The sequence below is a fragment of the Chiloscyllium punctatum genome, chromosome 4 (genome assembly GCF_047496795.1).
Source record: "Chiloscyllium punctatum isolate Juve2018m chromosome 4, sChiPun1.3, whole genome shotgun sequence".
Taxonomy (NCBI): domain Eukaryota; kingdom Metazoa; phylum Chordata; class Chondrichthyes; order Orectolobiformes; family Hemiscylliidae; genus Chiloscyllium; species Chiloscyllium punctatum.
This window is the reverse complement of record NC_092742.1, coordinates 139,850,648-139,868,856: the sequence shown is the minus strand read 5'-3', so window position 1 is coordinate 139,868,856 and position 18,209 is coordinate 139,850,648.

Below are 18,209 nucleotides of genomic sequence, written 5' to 3'. Positions count from 1 at the left end.
CAGGTCACCCCTCAGCCTCAACATTTGAAAATAGTCCCACCCTATTCAAACTCTCCCTGTGGTTCTAACCCTCCAACACCTGCAACATTATTTTAAATCTCTTCTGTACCCTTTCAAGTTTGACAACATCTTTCCGACAGCAGGGAGACCAGAATTAAGGGCAATATTACAAAAGTGGCCAAACCAATGTCCTGTACAGATGCAACATGTCATGCAAATGTTTAGACTCAAAGCACGGACCAAAAAAGGGCAGATCACCAAGTGCCTTCTTCACTGCACTGTCTACCTGTGGCGGCACTTTCAAGGAACGGAGAACCTGCACCACCAGGTGACACAGTAGCTCAGTGACGAGCATTGCTGCTTCAGAGCGCAGCGATCTGGGTTTAACTCCATCCTTGAATGACTGCCTGTGTGGAGTTTGCACATTCTCCCTGTGTCTGCATGAGTTTCCTCCGGATGTTATGTTTTCCTCCGGCAGTATAAAGATATACAGATAAGGGTAGATCGGCCATGCTAAATTGCGCAAAGTGCCCAGGGATGGGTAGGCGAGGTGGATTAGCCATGGGAAATGCAGGCTCAGAGGGATAGGGGAGGGGTTTGTCCAGTGGGATACTGTTTAGAGGTTCGGTGTGGCCTCGATGGGCTGAAAAGCCTGTTTCCTAACTGAAGGAATTCGATAATTTCGATGGAGTTCTCCTTGATTGGCAGCTTTCGACAGAACCCTACCTGTATGTCTTGCCTTAATTTATTTTGCTAAAATGCAATAGTTAACATTTATCTAAAATAAACTCCATCTGCCACCCTTCAGCTCACCTAAACAAAGTCCCATTATAGTCTGAGAGATCATTCTTCACTGTCGACTACACCATCAAATCTGGAATTATCTACAAACTTTCTGACCATACTTCATATACTCAAATGTAAATGATTTGTATCAGTGACAAAAGGCAGTGGACTCACTATTGATCTTTGCGGCACGCCACTGGTCACAGGTCTCCAAGTTTAATGAACAAATGTCACTGTCACGGCCTGTCTCCAATATTTAAGAAAAATTTGGATCTAAGTGGCGCATTCTCCCTGGATCCCAGGCAGTCTAACCTTATTAACCAGTCTACCATGTAGAACATTTTGGTTTTCTGACTGAATTCCATAAAGACAACATCCACTGTCCTGCCATCAACAATCATCTTCATCACTTCCTCAAAAAATTCCACCCAGTCAGTGGGATGAGATCTCCAATGTACAAAGCCCTCTTCAGTCCTTGTCTTTCCAAATGCATATCGATCTTTTTCCTCGAAATCCCCTCCAACAATTTAGTCGCCATTGATGTCAGCCTCACCGATCTATAGTTACCTGTTTTTTCCTTAATTTATTAAATAATGACACTGTATTAGCAGCCCTCCAGTCTTTTGACACCTCACCTGTGGAAATCAATGTTACAAATATATCAGCGAAAGGCTGAGCAATCTCTTTCCTAGCTTCCCACAAACATCTGGGATACAACTGCTCAGATCCCATGGATTTGTTCACCTTTATGTGTTTTAAAATATCCAACACCTCCTTCTATTATATACACTTTCAAGGTATTTCTTCATTCTCTCGCTCTTGTAACCTCCTCCACATTAAATACTGAGAAGAAATACATGTTTCGTATCTCTCCAGTCTCCTGTGGTTCCATACACAGGTAGCTTTACTGATCTTTAAGGGGCCCTGTTCTCCCCCTAGTTAATCTTTTAACATTAAAGGATTTGTATAATTTCTTCAATACCTCGTTAACCGTATTTCTAAAGCCATCTCTTGTCCACATTTTTCTGGCCCGATTTCCCCATTGACTGTCCACTTGTTGCCCTTACACACCTCTCGGGATTTACTTGATCTCAGCTCTGTTTACCTGACATATGCCTCCTTCCTTACCTTGACCATAACATCAATATATCTAACCATCCAGCACTCCCTGCACCCACCAGCCTTGCCCCTCTCACTAATAGGAACACGTTGGCTCTGGACTCTCTGAAACCATGTTTTGATGGCCTTGCATTTACCAACCATCCCTTTACCTGCGAATAGGGTATTCCAATCAGCCTTTCACAGGGCTCGCCTGACACTTTCAAAATTGGCCTTGTTCAAAGTTAGAACTTTAATGTTGACATCAGGTCTTTCCTATTCCACAACTAATTTAAAACTAATATTTATGCGTAACAGAAAGTTAAATAAACACATCCTGCCCCTCTGTAACAGGCTCGAGAGGCTGAATAGGCTCCTCGTGGCCTTCTGTAATAGACTGGAAAGGCTGAATGGCCTCCTCCTGTCCTTGTGTAACAGACCCGAGACATTAAATGGCACAGCAACCCGTGGATTACGAGCAGCCGTTAAACTGTATCTGATGAAGGTCCATCCCTTTCTCAGTTACAGAAACACAAACAACACAATGTACTCCAGGTGCCCTCTCAGTAACACCTCATACAGCTGCAGTGACACATCTCTTTGTTTTGAATGATTCTGTTGGCAAAATGTGCCAATATTTTAGATTTCCACCTTTTTAAGTATCAACAGACTTATATGGGCTGAATGGCCTTCTCTTATCCCTCTGTAAGAGGCCCATAGGGACAGAATTGCTTTGGCCTGTTGCTGAGCAGCAATCTCAATGCTCTGTCTCAAGGTTATGAAAGGATTTGATAACAGGGCACTTAAAACCAGGAAGAGCCTCATACTGGTCAATAAGGATTATACTTTGGGTTAAAGTATCTAGAAACTTGCCAACCTGACTTTTTTATGCAACCAATTTGTTATTTTAAAGCTGCCCCATTTCATAAACAGACTGGAACACATATAGACCACTGCAGTGCCTTTTAATACTCTCATATACAAGGTTTAAAAAAAGATTCAAACATTTAAAGATTTTTGGTCCATCCCTAAGCAACCCTCATCTATTCCATCCAAACCCGGCAAATGTTCCCTTTTATAGTGATATGAAAAATGAGGTGTGGAACTGGTTAACTGAGCCTGTTTGTTTAGTCATGATTTGGAGATTGCAGGTGTTGGCCTGGGGTGTACAAAGTTAAAAATCACACAACACCAGGTTTTCGTCCAACTGGTTTAATTGGAAGCACACTAGCTTTCAGAGCGCCACTCCTTCATCAGGTGATAGTGGAGGACACACTTCTAAGGCACAGAATTTATCGCAAAAATTTACAGTGTGATGTAACTGAAATTCTCCATTGAAAAATACCTTGATTGTCTGTTGAGTCTTTCATCTGTTCGAATATCATGATAGTTTCATTTCTTTCATGTGTAAATTACAAAATCTTTTTCTTTTAAAGTTGCATTCTCATGTTAGCAGTAACAACGAGTGCTAGTTAGACAATATTTTGAAGGTGTTAGCCCCTGTGTTCTTTGTCTATGCCATAATGTTTAGATTGATTCTAATCTAAAAAGTGAGATAACAGAGTTTTACATAAATTCATGCCGTTTTTGAGCTCAGAGTTCTCCATGAATGCATGCAATTTTTGAGCAAAGTAAAATGTATCTCTGCAAGTACAAATTCACCCCACAAAATATATGTGTGTCTGTGGGTCTTTGTCTGTTTGTATGTGTGTGTTTCTCTTAGGTGGGGGTTGTGAGTGTGAGAGATAGTGTATATGTGTATGTAGCGATGTCGAGTGTCTTAAGTCTGTGAGGGGGTGCATTTGTGAGTGTGGGAGTGTGTGTGTGTCTGGGGTGGGGGGCTTGAGTATCAGTGAGAGAGAGTGTATATGTGTATGCATGAGTGTAGAGTGGTCTAAGTCTCTGAGCGGATGCCTGTGAGAGTGAGTGTGTCTGTAAGGGTGCATGTGTGTCTGTGTACATATGTGTCCGTATGTATGTGTGTGTATAGGAGTGCCTGTGTGTGTGTGTGCGTGTGTGTGTGTGTGTATAGTACAATGGTAGTCACCTGCAATGTGACATGAACCCAAGGCCCCAGTTGAGGCCCTCCCTATGGGAACCGAAATTTGTAATCAGCCTCTGCTTGGCCACTTTTCGCTGCTGCCTGTCCTGAAATCTGCCTTAAAGGATGGTCACCAGAAGGTCCGAGGCTGAATGTCCGGGACCACTGAAGTGTCCCCCAACTGGGAGGGAACCCTCCTGTCTGTTGATTGTTGGGCACTGCCCATTCATCCGTTGTCGTAGCTTTTGCTAATTTTTCCCAGTGTTTGTTCAGTGACTGTGCTTAATGCCAATCTCCATGGATTCTCATTATCTCAGTGGAGAGTTTCCATCTTTTAATGATAAATGGGCGCTGTTCAATGTGGTATCCCATAACATGAGCGGGAGCATCACCGACAGCACTGACAGGGAGGGAACAGCAGACCCAGATAGAGGGGGAGGAGAGATCAGTATCTGAGAACATGAGACTGGAATGTTCCAAAAATGTATCACAATCTGGAAACATTAGACTGACAAATTCCAACAATAGACAGGAGTTTATACATTTATGTTTGGCATCTTTCTGCATTTTATTGGTCGTCAGTATCATGGCGGATCTATTATGCTCTTCTCATTATTCAATATTTTTATTATCCTTTCGTGGCTATCGTTGGTGTTCCTGGTAAGTGTCAACGTCCAGATGTTTTTGTTCTAAAAACCGATTATGACTGTATTACTGTTTTTTTATATCGTCTACACTTCTTGTCACTATTATTTTACTGTTGAAACTCTCATTCCAGATATTTACTCTACAGACCACTACTAACTACATCAATGCATGTGTTCAATGACTGTCTCCCTCTCTGCTCTGGCAGTGTTACTCTCTATGTTGACCTACTCAGTTCCAGCGGAGAACTACAATTTATTGTATCATTGCCATTGTTATTAAATATTGAGAGCAGGGAGGTCACTGTCTACTGTTCTGGTTACAAACTCCACTTGCTGCCACTGTTTCCATCCCATCCCTGGCCAATATCTGCGACTGAAGCAGACAGGTCACAACTGTGGGAGATCCCTTTGACCATGAGCTGATTCATGACACCATACCCTGACCATTTCTAACTTGAAATACTCACCACTCCAGAATATATCTCACTGGTTTAGTCCATCTGCTGTTTGATACTTGAGCTATGAAGTACAGTCTTAATGAAGCCAATAATCTGCTGCTGATGCTCCCGGCTTCAAACCTGCCGAAACAAATCTGATTCGAACTAACACCAAACACCCATCCATCTGTCATTCATGTGCATGCCGATATTATATTGCTGTTTTTTTCTGGCAATACCTTTATTTTGACATTCTCAAACACTTTACCTCATCTGTCCATGAAACTTCTCTCGTTCTCTCTCTGTTGATTAACAAAAAACCTGCGAGTTATTCTTATTTAAAATAGTTTCCTCCATGTGCGTTTCTTCTCAAACAATGAGTTTAGCATTAAACCATGCCAATCGCGCACACACACTCTCTCTCCGTCTCTGATGAACACACACACAGCAAACCTTCTCATTGTCGACATTGCAGTAATTTGATGCGAGTATAGTTAGCATCTGATAGTAAAGTTTGCAATACTGTCTATGCTGGGCAGATATTGCAGTTTACTGAGCAACACACTAGCATGGTCTGCACAGCTCTCCATGGTGGGCTGTCATCTTGTCCCAGTTGATGTTGTTTGGAATGTTCTGTGAAGCAGATTCAGAATTTGATGTAACAAACTATTCCAGCTGATCTGACAATGCCTTTATTCAATGTTCTCATTCTTTTAAGTTTACTCTCGAAGATCCTCACTTCTCCAGTTAGTCCCACTGCCCTGTCTTTTTCCCCATATTTCCACAACATCTTTTCAGTTAATTAACTGTCTCTTTCTGTCTTTAATGTGAATCTTTCTGTCCCTCTGTTTCTTTCCCTGGCCTTTGTTTATGGCTCTCTAGTGTATTGAGTGCAATCATTGTGAAGCTCAGAAACAGGGAAATGTTGTGTGTCAGGCTGTTGTTCACTTCCTGGTATGTCCCACGTGATGGTCCACGGACAGGGGTGTTTCAGAAGTTATGAGATACATCCTTATAACTTGGTCTGTATCTGTATTTGTCCCTCTCAGGTGATCTTCCGATCGAGGAAGCCCCTCAAATAAAGGGCCAGGGATCTAAAGTGTGTGACAATGCTGTCACTTTTAAAAAAATATTATTTTCTCCTTTCTTTAAATAAGAGATTTGCCTGCTAAACTGCCTACTAAAAACGGCTTAAGTAAATAACTTACGACACTTTTAGGGTTTATAATAAATAGCAGTAACAACGGCCAAGTAACTTATCCCCAGCTGCTACTCTCTCTGAAACCTGACCTGAAGCTGTTTCCTCCTGAATTGGAGAACTGTATGCGAGAATGTATGTCTGAAAGTTCCATTTTTCCAAGAGATGTGTTTATGGGATGTTGGTATATTGGAACAGTTCATTTGTCGAAGGGGCTGTATCCATTATTCGGTTATGGTTTCCAATAGTTAAATTATTTTAAATTCCTCTTCATTTTGTATGGCTTTTCATTAGAGTCTTTAAGTATGTTGTGTTTTGCTTAATGGTGAGTGGTTTGACTAGCAGCATCATATCTGGAACTTCCACTTCACATCTCCCTTTAAAATAAGGAAAGGTTTGGCATCCAAGCTACCTCGTTAAACTAGTTTGAGGCAGTCTGGTTAGTCTATAGCAAACTGGGGACTCTTGTCTGGGTCTAAACCGATAATATCAAATTGGGTTTAGAATTACAATCCCTACAGTGTGCAAACACGCTATTCGACGCAACAAGTCCACACCGACCCTCCGAGAAGTAACCTACCCAGACCCATTCCTCTACCCTATTATTACACATTTACCTCAACTAAGGCACCTAACCCACACATCCCTGAAAACTTTGAACAACTAACCATGACCAATTCACCTGACATGCACATCTTTGGGTTATGGGAGGAAACCAGAGCATCCAGAATAAGCTCACGCAGACACTGGAGAGTATGCGCCGGGAGGCTATTGGGTTCAAAGGTCGTGTATGATAGTTGTTCGTGTCTTTGGTTCCGGATGTTGAATTCGGATGGTTTAAACAGTGTTTTATGTATAAACATTCGTTCAGTGAATAAGTGTGGAAGAAATGAAGTTGGGGGTTTTACAAAACTTAATGAAGGCAAAGCTGTAGGAATTGACAGACAAGCTGGAGTTGGAATTGTGTTTGTCTGTGAGAAAATGAGAGATAATTACAGCTAGAGCTCGGCAATTGCATTTGGTGGAAACGCCATCAGAGTCTTTGGAAATGGCTAGAATTCAATTTCAAATGAGGCGCCTTGAACATGAGAAGGAATTGAAACTGTTTGAATTATGATGAAAAGTAGAAATAAAAGAAAAGGAAATGAAGAAGAAAGAAAGAAAAAGAGAGAAGAAAAGAAGAGAGTTTCAACTTCAAAAGTTAGTAATTAGAGAGGAAAGTTGACATATAGGGTCGAGATGAAGGTAGATGGTAGGCTGGATAAGGAGGATAGTGAGGATGAGCAACCCCATAGTAGCCAAAGGCCTGATGGAGATCTGTTTAAATAAACCCAGGCATAATCTAAATTTGATGAGAAGAATGGGGGAGCCTTTTTAATTTCATTTGAGAAAGTGGCGAAACAAATGCAGTGCCCAGTGACCATGTGGATTTCGTTGTTTCAAACAAAGCTGATAGGTATTTGCCATCCCTATTGGAGGCGGTATCTGAGGAGGAGGAGGAGGTGAAGAAAGCCATCTGAAGGGCACATGAGCTTGGGCCAGAAGCCGACAGACAGTGTTTCAGGAATCTAAAATAGCGTCCATTGTTAAATGCACATTGAGTTTGAAAGAATCAAACAAAGTAATTTTGAAAAGTGGGGAAGGGTATTAACAAAAGAGCAAAGCTATAGCACTGTGAGAGAGATTCTTGTTTTGGAGAAGTTCAACAATTCACTTCCTACAGTCATGACAACTCGTGTGGAAGAGCAGAGAGTTACAATGGCAAGATTAGAAGCTGAAATGGCTGATGATAATGATTTGGTTCAGAAATCAAAGGCTGGTTTCTGTGAGGGATTGAGAAGAATGTGCGAGATCTTCTTAAAACATATCCCTGTGAGAGTAAGGTTTATTGGCATAGGCCAGGAGTAGCAGGTAAAGGGGTTACAACATTAAGAGGCACAGGAGCATGTAATTCTTTCATGCGGAAACATGAGCAGCTATGTCATTCAGAAGGACTATGGGAGAGATGAGAAGTGCTCCATTATGTAACGTGTGGTTGGAGTGTCCAGTGGAAACATCAACAGATTTATTCCACAATGAGGAAGGAGGCCTTGAGCTTGGTGTTGGCGATACAACATTTCAGCATTTCAATTGCCAATAACATACCTGAGACAAATCTTTATCACTGATCGTGACCCCTTAAAGTTATTGAAGAAGTTTAGGGCGACGAATACCAGTCTGTTTCGATTGAGCTGATTATTGCTGCCATTCAATTTGAAATTATACCGGTGATAGGGCGAGATCCCCAGCTGCTTTTGTCTCTGAGATCTCTGTTCATGTTGTTTCCTCCTGGATCAGAAAATTGCATGTAAGAATCTGTATTTGAATATATCTTTATGCCAAGCAGTGTATACCAAGAAGGTACAGTATCTATTGTTTGTGTAAGTTTTCCAACATATAAGCTATCCCAAAATGTTCTTTTCTTCGATTGGATTTTAAACAAAACGTTTGAATAGATTATATTTTGCTTCATGTCGAGAGGTTTGACCAGTCACAACATATCTGGAACGCATACTTTACATCTATGTTTAAAATAAGAATAAGTTTGGGTCTAAGCGGCCTTCTTAAAATATTTTGCGGGGATCTGGTCTGGTCCACAACACTTGTAGCCGAGGGGTTTCTGACTGACTCCTGTAATTGAAAATTTAGTGGAGTAGCTGGGGATGGTTTGCTGGAGGATGTGCTATGAGCTGCCTCAGACATTCAGGGAGACCTGAGGATTTGGTGAGCCAACTCTGGCTGGAGCATGGGGACTGTAGTTACAGCATCTGAGCCTGAAACATGAACAACAAATGAAGCAGAGGCTGCTGAGAAGGGAAACTCTGAAACCACGGAGTGAGTGTGTGTGGGGTAAAGGATCTGCTGTATCCACCCCAAGTATTCCATGAACAGCTTCCCAAGCTACACTTAACCCAGGAGCAGATAGTGAGGCCACCCTGACTGAACAAGGAGCTGGTCACAGAGTGGTGTCACCTCCTTCAACACTTTCTGCAGCTTCACACCAGGGGGAGGATGGTGCTGCCAGTGGCTGTTAGGGTCACTGTTTCATTCAGCTTCTATGATCCATAATTTTCTAGGAGGAACTAGGTGACATATCCATAATTTCCCAGTATCTCAACATTGATGTCACCATTCGGTGATGGAGTATATATATATATATGTTGGATGAGGTAAATACATTGTTTCTCCCACAGCAGGGAGCTGCCGGGTGTATTCAGTATAGTGGTATTCCCGATGGTGTGCATGGCATCTGCAGAATACCCATGTCAATGGGGAGAGGTAGTGGAACTGAAGGAGCTCTCTCTCTCTCTCTCTCTCTCTCTCTCTCTGTTAATGTTACAGTATGCCCATGCACAGTACATCATGTTGGTGAATACCCACTGTCCTGGCAGCAGTCATGGTCTCTTCATTCAGAAGCAGTCAGACATTCCCATCGTCATTGGGTCTCCACGTAGAAAGAAATGAATATATCTCAGATCAAGGCCGTCCCCTTGATACACGTTTCAAAATATCATCCCCACTACCAATCAACCACATCAAAGTATTCCATGTGTACGGAGAGCAAATGGGTCACTTGGAGTGTCTGGGAGCAGATGATCAGGGATGGAGCAAAACCTCCCATGTCTGAACGGGTCTGAGTGACCCCCAAGTACACAGTATCAATAAGTCCTAAAATCCCTCTCCATTTCAGTAACATATTGCTTTCTGTTATTCCTGTAAATGAAATGACAGGTTATATCATGTTGAATTCCACCTGCCAAACTATTATCTATTGCCTTTACCTCTCTGAATCTATTTGTAGACTCTCCACCCTCTCTTGATAATTTAATCTCTTGCTTACCACAGCGACATCACCAAACTCAGCATCTGTATATCTGTTCCATCCTCCTGATCATTAATAAAGACTGTAAATAGTTGAGAACCAAGTACTGGTTACTCTGTGACCCTACTGGTTACGTTCTGTCTCACTGATTGAGACTGATTTATCCTGAGTGCCTGCTCCTGCATGATACCCTCTCCTTCCCCATTCATCTGCAACACAGTCGAAGGGTTGAATAAGAACAAGGAGCATCTGTGAGGAATCCAACCCCTCGATGAGGCTGATGTCAACGCGCCCTCTGTTCGACATTCTTGCCATCTCTCTATCCTAAACCTCTGGTCTCTTATTGTAGATTGTGCCACATGAAAAAAAAATCCACTCAATATCTACACATTCAATTATTTTTAGCATTTCACAGACCTCAATGAGCTCTCCTTTCATTCATATAAACTCGAGAGTATAGGCCTAAACTGCTCAATTTCTCCTCATAAGACAAACACTTCAAATAAGGAATTAATCTGATGAAGCTCTTCTGAATTGCCTCCAATGGAAATACCTCATTCTGCAGGATACCCAAACTGTACTCCAGTTGCAGCCTCACTAATGCCTTGCATAGCTACACCAACACTCCCTACCTTTCAACTCTATCCTTTTATAAATAAACACTGAAACTATGCTTGCATTTCTCATTACTTGCAGTACCCGCAGGCAGGATTTCTGTGATATGCAAGCAGACACCCAGATCCCTCTGCACCTCAGCACTTTGAACTTTCTCTCCATTTAGATAATAATTTGTCTTTCTATTATCCTGGCCAACTTGAATAGCCCCATATTTATTCACTTTAATTTTCCTTGCTAAATGTTGGCCCATTCACCCAACCTATCCATATAGTTTTAAAATCTTTTGCATCATCATTCCGAAGTAATTTCCCACCGATGTTCGTGTCATCTGAAAATGTGGCATCGTATTTTCTATCCCATTAACCGAGTACAGTAATACCATCGATTGCAAATAGTTGAAGCATGAGTACTGAAATCAATGGCACCCCACAAATTGCATTTGGCAAAATAAAAGGACACATTTATTCCATGTGACTGCATTTTGCTGATTAACCAATCCTCCATCCGAGCTAATAAATTACCCCTAAACCCATGTTGTCTGATCTTACCATTTACTCTTTGGAGAAGTGACATATCCGATGCCTTCAGGAAGATCAGATATGTTCCATCTCCCACGATCCACCTTGTTTGTGACATCTTCAAATAACTCAAGCAACAATTCAAACTTGTAAAACCTTTGTAAAACCATGTTGACTCTGACGGATTGTAGTTTAACTTTGCAAATGTCCTGAACAATGGACTCTAACAATTAGCCTTAAATTATAATAGTTTATTGTTACACTTTAGTCCCTAATGTATACCATTATTATAGGTTCTTCCCTTTCCTCAGCCTTTACGTTTTCTTTGAATTCCTGTTTAACAGGCACAAGGCTTTAAAAGGTCTGCTCCAATTGCTGTGAAAGAGCCATGTGTGGCTGAATGGACTCATCAACCTGCTGGTGTACAATATCGATGGGCTGACATCTTTCTGGAATTCTCATTTTGTCATCTCCAAGGCCAGAATGACCTCCGCAAGTTGATGCTTTAGAAGATTGGGAGACTATGGAATCTTCCTGTTGCTGTGTAACATTTTGAGAGGCTGATGGGTCTTCTCATACTTCTCCATAACAGGTGGATATACTAAACGGTCTCCTCATGTATTCGGAGATGGGACTGAGGGATTGATTGGTCTTCTCTTGTTCCCATACAACAGACACGTGTCTAAATTACCTCTTCCTTTCTCATGAAAGAACTCTCAGATAGTTTTTTATCCTTATCCAATTCCCTTGCAATACGCTAGGTAGGTCTGAATGGCCTCCTGTTATCCCTGTGTAACAATCTCCAGTCACTGTGTGACCTCTTCCAGTTCCTATGTTGCAGACTTGAGGCGGCTGAATGGACTGATCCTGTTGCTGTTTAACAGGATACTGGTGCAGCATGGCCTACTGTTATAGGCTTGAGTGGCTGATTGGCCTCCTTCTGTAAATGTATATCAGGCTCCGGGGCTGAATAGCCTCGTCCTGTTTTGATGTAACAGGCTCGAAGGCCTGAATATTCTCCTGTTGTTCCTGTGTAACAGGCTGGAGAACGGAATGGATTCGTCCACTATCTGCTTAATTCGCTTCATTTGTTGACTCCTTCTGTCATCTATGTTCAAATAAGATCATCTTTAATTTTTGTAATCTCCAATGGCTACTGGGTAAACCGGATCATCGTTTCGGTATAAGGTAGCACCTTCATTGCAGGAATCAGTTGAGGGAATCATCTCTGAGCTGCTTCCAATATAACAACATCCTTTCTTCATTGAAGAGATTAAATCTGTACACACTACTCTAGATGTCATCTCACTGAGAACCTGTACAGCAGCAGCAACACTTTACCAGCCTTTTGTAAGGTTCCCACCCAGGTTAGAGCTGTCTCAGCTCTCTGGGGGAAATAAAGCATTGCTGGACTATCATTGTCCTTCTCTACTCCATCAGTATAATGGGAGCTCTGGAGAAATTAAAGTTTGAGAAGATCAAAAATGATGTGGCGAGATGATCTCTACTATTAATCTCCCCAGAGCACACGCTCAGATTCCACAGAATCGAGTAAGGTGGAGCGCAAAAACAACAAGGAGGAGCAAACATTGATGGGAGTTATACATCAAAGTGAAAGCTGCAATACAAATATTGGACATGTTATAAAACAGGAAATGAGATATACACATTTGTGAGTACTTCAGTAATAATGTACTGTTTAAATTATATCTAAACTGTGTTAACCCAATTGAATGCTAATGCTGGGAAAACTGGATTTCGTAACCACGTGTGAGAAGGTTTACATTAACATTATGTCGAGCACTGAGCTCGAGATCAGGTTATTTAGGGATTGGTGTTGGGTGATCAGAAGAGCTAATTGTAAATTTTGCAGTCAAGGACCTTTTGCGAACAATGATCGCAATGTATTGGTTTTCTTTTATGCTGTTTGAGTACACGATAGTTTTTGTTTTATTTGAAGTAACCGTTATAAATCTGAGTCATGCCAGCCATGAAGGTGTGAGGAGAATGTGGGGCCTACAGATGCTGGAGATCAGTGTCGAAGAGTGTGGTGCTGGAAAAGCACAGTCAGGCAGCATACTAAGAGTAGATAAATCGATGTTTCGGACATAAGCCTTTCATCAGGAATGAAGCTTCTTGGCCAAGGCGGCTGAGAGATAAATGGGAAGGGGGTGCGGCAGGGGGGAGGTAGCTGGGATTGTGATAGGTAGATGAAGGTGGGGTTGAAAGTGATAGGTGACGAAGGGAGACAGAATGCCTCATCTACTGCATCCATTAAACCCAATGTGGTCTTCTCTACATTGGTGATGCAGGAGGTCAACTTGTGGATAATTTTAGAGAATATCTCTAGGACAGCCACATTGAATAAGTCCATCATCTTGTGGCTGAGCACTTTAACTCCCCTCCCACTCTGCCAAGAACATGAGGATCCTGGGCCTGCTCCATCGCCAAATCCACGCCACCAGAAGCCTGGAGGAAGAAAGCCTCCTCTTCTGCCTTGGGACCCTCCAACCACAGGCGATCATAATGGATTTCCCCATTTCCCCATTTTCCCTAATCCCACCTTATCCTACTCCAAACTTCCAAATCAGCACCGCCCTTTTGAACATTCCTATGTGGCCACCTTCCTCCCCATCAGCCTGTTCCACCCTCCTTCCTCTCTGACTATCACTTTCAACCCCACCTTCATCACCTATTAGATGAAAGGAGGCAGCTGAGAAAAATGCCAAGTGTTGCAGTAAGCCAGTGGATTCAGAGAAACGTCGGACCCAGCAAAGGATGATCAAGAGACTGAGAAGAAAATCAAAAAGAGAAAAAGCGTCCAAACGAAAGAAAAACATAAAGACTGCTAAAAAGTGTCTCTCGATGTATGAAAAAGATAAAAACAAGGTCAAATGTGGAGCAGTTGGTGTGTGTTCAGGATAATTTATTGCAGAGAACAGAGAAATCGCAGGGAAAAGAAACCGTTTCTTTTCATCTATCTTCATGGAAGAATGTCCAGAAATTCTTCCAGAAATACCAAGTGACCATGGGACTTGTGTAAGTAACGTCTAAGATCATTCTTATCAGTGTTGGGGTTATTTTTGCAAAGAAAACTGGATTGAGTATTTATAAATCTGACAGACTAGATGCACATCATACAAGAATTTCAGAGGAAGCAGCAATAGACATGTTGATTGCATCGCGGATTTTCACTTTATTTTCCCACACATTCCCGAAAGGCATTGAGCCAATCTGGATAAGGCAAAGCTTATAAATATTGTCCAATAGTTTAAGAAAGGATTAATTTGGAGAATGGTGAACTACAGACCAGTTATCTTGTCATCCGCAGTCAGGTATCTCTTGGACTCGATTACAAAGAACATGCTACTATATATTTAGAAGGTAATAACATAACTGGGGAGTGTGAGAATGTACGAATGGAAGGTAAACCAGAAGTGTCAACCATTATTTGGAGTGGTTTGAAGATGATTCTTGTGGACATAGGCAATGAGGAACATTGGATCACGTATAGTTGGATATTCATTTTTGAAAGAACTCACACAGCAAGTTCATAAGAAAGATTAAAGCGAGAGGTATTGGGAAGAACATATGCAAATGGGAAAGTAAAAATTAGGTTTACATTCATGTGAATGTAATTGGAAGATAGAGGATGTCGTGCACCAGTTGCATCGAGCGTTGGTGAGACTAAACGTAGAATATTGTGTATCGTTCAGAGTCCCAATCTAAGAAAGAATATACTGACTACAGAGGAACTGCAAAAGGTATTATCCAGATTTATCCGTAAAATGGCAAGATTGTCTGATGGGGAACCTCAGCCTGTAATCTCGAGTTTCAAAACATGAAAGTTGATTGTGGTGAATCTGAGAAACATCGAAAGGACTGAATAACAGAGGGACATGAAGAAGTACAAGTAGACGAGATAAGGGAGAATCCCACGATATTCCACACGGCAATTATAACAGAATAATCAGCAAACAGTTAGTGTCCATTAGAAACCAAGTGGCAATCTGTGTGTCAAGCTGCAGAACATTGATGGATTGTTACATGAGACTTTCACAACTATTTCATTTGGAAGAAGGAGGAGGCAGTTACAGAATTCAAGAAGATGGACTGGGAAGCTCTTGAACAGATTGATGTAAAACATGAGAAAGGATTTGAGGCTTTGTTCTGTACAAATTTGGACCAATCTCCATGTCTGAATGAGTTGTATCACAGGCGGCTGTTGGGGTCGAAGGCGGCTGTTGGGGTCGAAGGAGGAAAGACCCTGACTGAATATTTTAATTCGAATCTGACCATAGGGGAGGTGCCAGAGAACTGGAGAACTGCTAATATGATTCCACTTCATTGTAAGGATGGGAGAGATAGACCAGGGAACTATAGACGAGTGAGTATTAGATCACTGTTCAGGAAACTACTGGAGAATAGGGAAGGATAAAATCGAACTCCAATCAGAGTCACAAGGTTTGATCAGGGATAATTATCATGACTTTATCAGAAGGAAGTCACATCCAATGGATTTGATTGAATTAGTTTGAGGAGGTTGATTATTTAGTTTTGTAGGAAGGTCTCTGACAAATTTCCACCTGGGAAACTGAAAAATAAAGTGAAATCTCACAATATGATGGATAACTTGACAAGTTACAACGAAAATTGTCTTCGTGGCAGGAGACAGAGGGTGGTGGGAGAAGGCTGTTTGTGTGACTGGAGACCAGCGTCCCCTGGTGTATCACAGGGATCAGTGCTGTGTCCCTTATTGTTTGTGTTATTCAGAACAAAATATAGATGTGAATGTGGAGGGGGCTAGGTGGAGAGGTGGGGGAGGTGTGATAAGTAAGTGTATGTTTGACATAAAGATTGGCTGGGTGGTTCGCAGTGAGGAGGAAGGCCTTAAGTTACAGGAAGATGCAGATGGAATGATCAGATGGGCAGATCAATGGCAGATGGAATGTAACTGATAAATATGAGGTGATGCACTTTGGGAGAAGGAACCAGGCAGTGGAGGACACAATGAATGGCAGCACACTGGGAAGCTCAGATTGTGCTTCTCCACACATCCCTGAATGTGACTGGACAGGTTAATGCTTAAAAATGTGTTGCTGGAAAAGCGCAGCAGGTCAGGCAACATCAAAGGAGCGGGAGAATCGATGTTTCGGGCAGATTCCTGAAGAAGGCTTATGCCCGAAACGTTGATTCTGCTGCTCCTTTGATGCTGCCTGACCTGCTGCGCTTTTCCAGCAACACATTTTTAAAGGTCTGATCTCCAGCATCTGCAGTCCTCACTTTCTCCTCGTAGAGTATAAGAGCAATACAGGGCTTTGGTTCGGACAAAATGGAATACTGTGTGTAGCTCCGGGAACCACGTTCCAGGAAGGATGTGATTGTACTGGAGAGGGTGCAGAGGTGATTCACCAGGATGTTCCCTGGGATAGAGCATATCAGCTATGGAGAGAGGCTGGATAAGCTCGGGTTGTTTCCTTTGGATCAGAGAAAGCTGAGGAGTCAGTGATTCAGAAGGATAAGATTATAAGGGACATGGACAGGGTGGATAGACAGCAGCTGTTCCGTTTAGTGAGAGGGTCAAGAACAAAGGAGCACATTTTTAAAGTGAAGAGTTTGCCGTTCAGAGATGATTTAAACATTTTTTCACCTCGAGGTGTGGGGTTCAGGGATTACTTCCTGAGAGGGGAATGATCACCTCACAATCGTTAAAAAGCACTTGGACGAGCAATTGGAAGTGTCATAACATTCCAGGCTATGGGCCTGGTGTAGGAAAGTGGGACTAGGAGAGATAGTGCTGTATTTCTGTTGGCACAGAGTCTATGCCCCTGTGAGTGTATGGTGTGGAAGGTCAATTATTGAGCAGTTTAAGGCAGGAATTGATGAGTTTCTGAAGAGTTATATTCAAAAGGGTTATAAGAGTGAACTGTATTTGCTTGTTAAATTACGTCAATGTTAGAAATATGAGAAAACCAGTGCAGTTTCCTCATTGTTTGAAACCAGAGAATGGAAAATTGGGAACAGGGAAATGGCAGAACTATGAAGCCACTACTTCTGTTCTGTCTTCACAAAACTTTCTAACAATACAAGGAAAACCGAGTCTGGTGTGGGAAAATGATAGAGTACATGGAACATAGAACATAGTAGGTAAATGGTTTAGCAGAAATTATTGTGGCTGAAAGTAATGGTCATAGACAACACGAACATAGATTTATGAAATGGGAATTATGTTTGAGAAACAAACTGGGAGACAAATGAAAGAGAAGCAATGATGTAAAACATTATGATTTTTAGAAAAATGTTGGTAAAGCTCCAAGCTCAATTTGCAAAATCAAATCTGAGTGGATTGGGGCGAATATATGGCCATGTTTCTTGAATGGGACAGCTGTCACGAAACAGTGAATAGAAATAAACAGACTCGTCAAGCAACAGCCTGACATTTTCTGAAAGGTTTGATTCTGTGAGTATGACTATGTCCCAGACTCCCCATTACCTTCCCCAGATATCTCCTGTCTCATCAGCAGGACGGACGCAGCAAAAGTGGCGGTAGAGTGGGATATAGTTGGAAAGGAATTGCTCTTGGAGTCTTCAACGGTGACTCTGTATCCCATGAAGTCTCATGGCATTAGTTTGCACATGGGAAAGGAAACTTCCTGCTGTTTACCATGTACCAGCCTCTCTCAACTGATGAATCAGTACTCCTGCATGCTGACCAACACTTGGAGGAAGCACTGAGGGTAGCACGTACGCAAGATGGACTCTGGGTGGGGAATTTCAATGTTCACCACCAACAGTATCTCAGCTACAGCATTACAGATCGAGCTGGCCGGGTCCTAAAGGATATAACTGGCGGCAGGTGGTGAAGGAACCAACAAGAGGAAAATACATACTTGACCACACGCTTCCTAATCTGTCAGTTGCAGAAGTATCTGTCCATGACAGTATCGGTAAGAGTGACCACCGCATAGTCATTGTGGAGACAAAGTCGCACCTGCATATTGAGA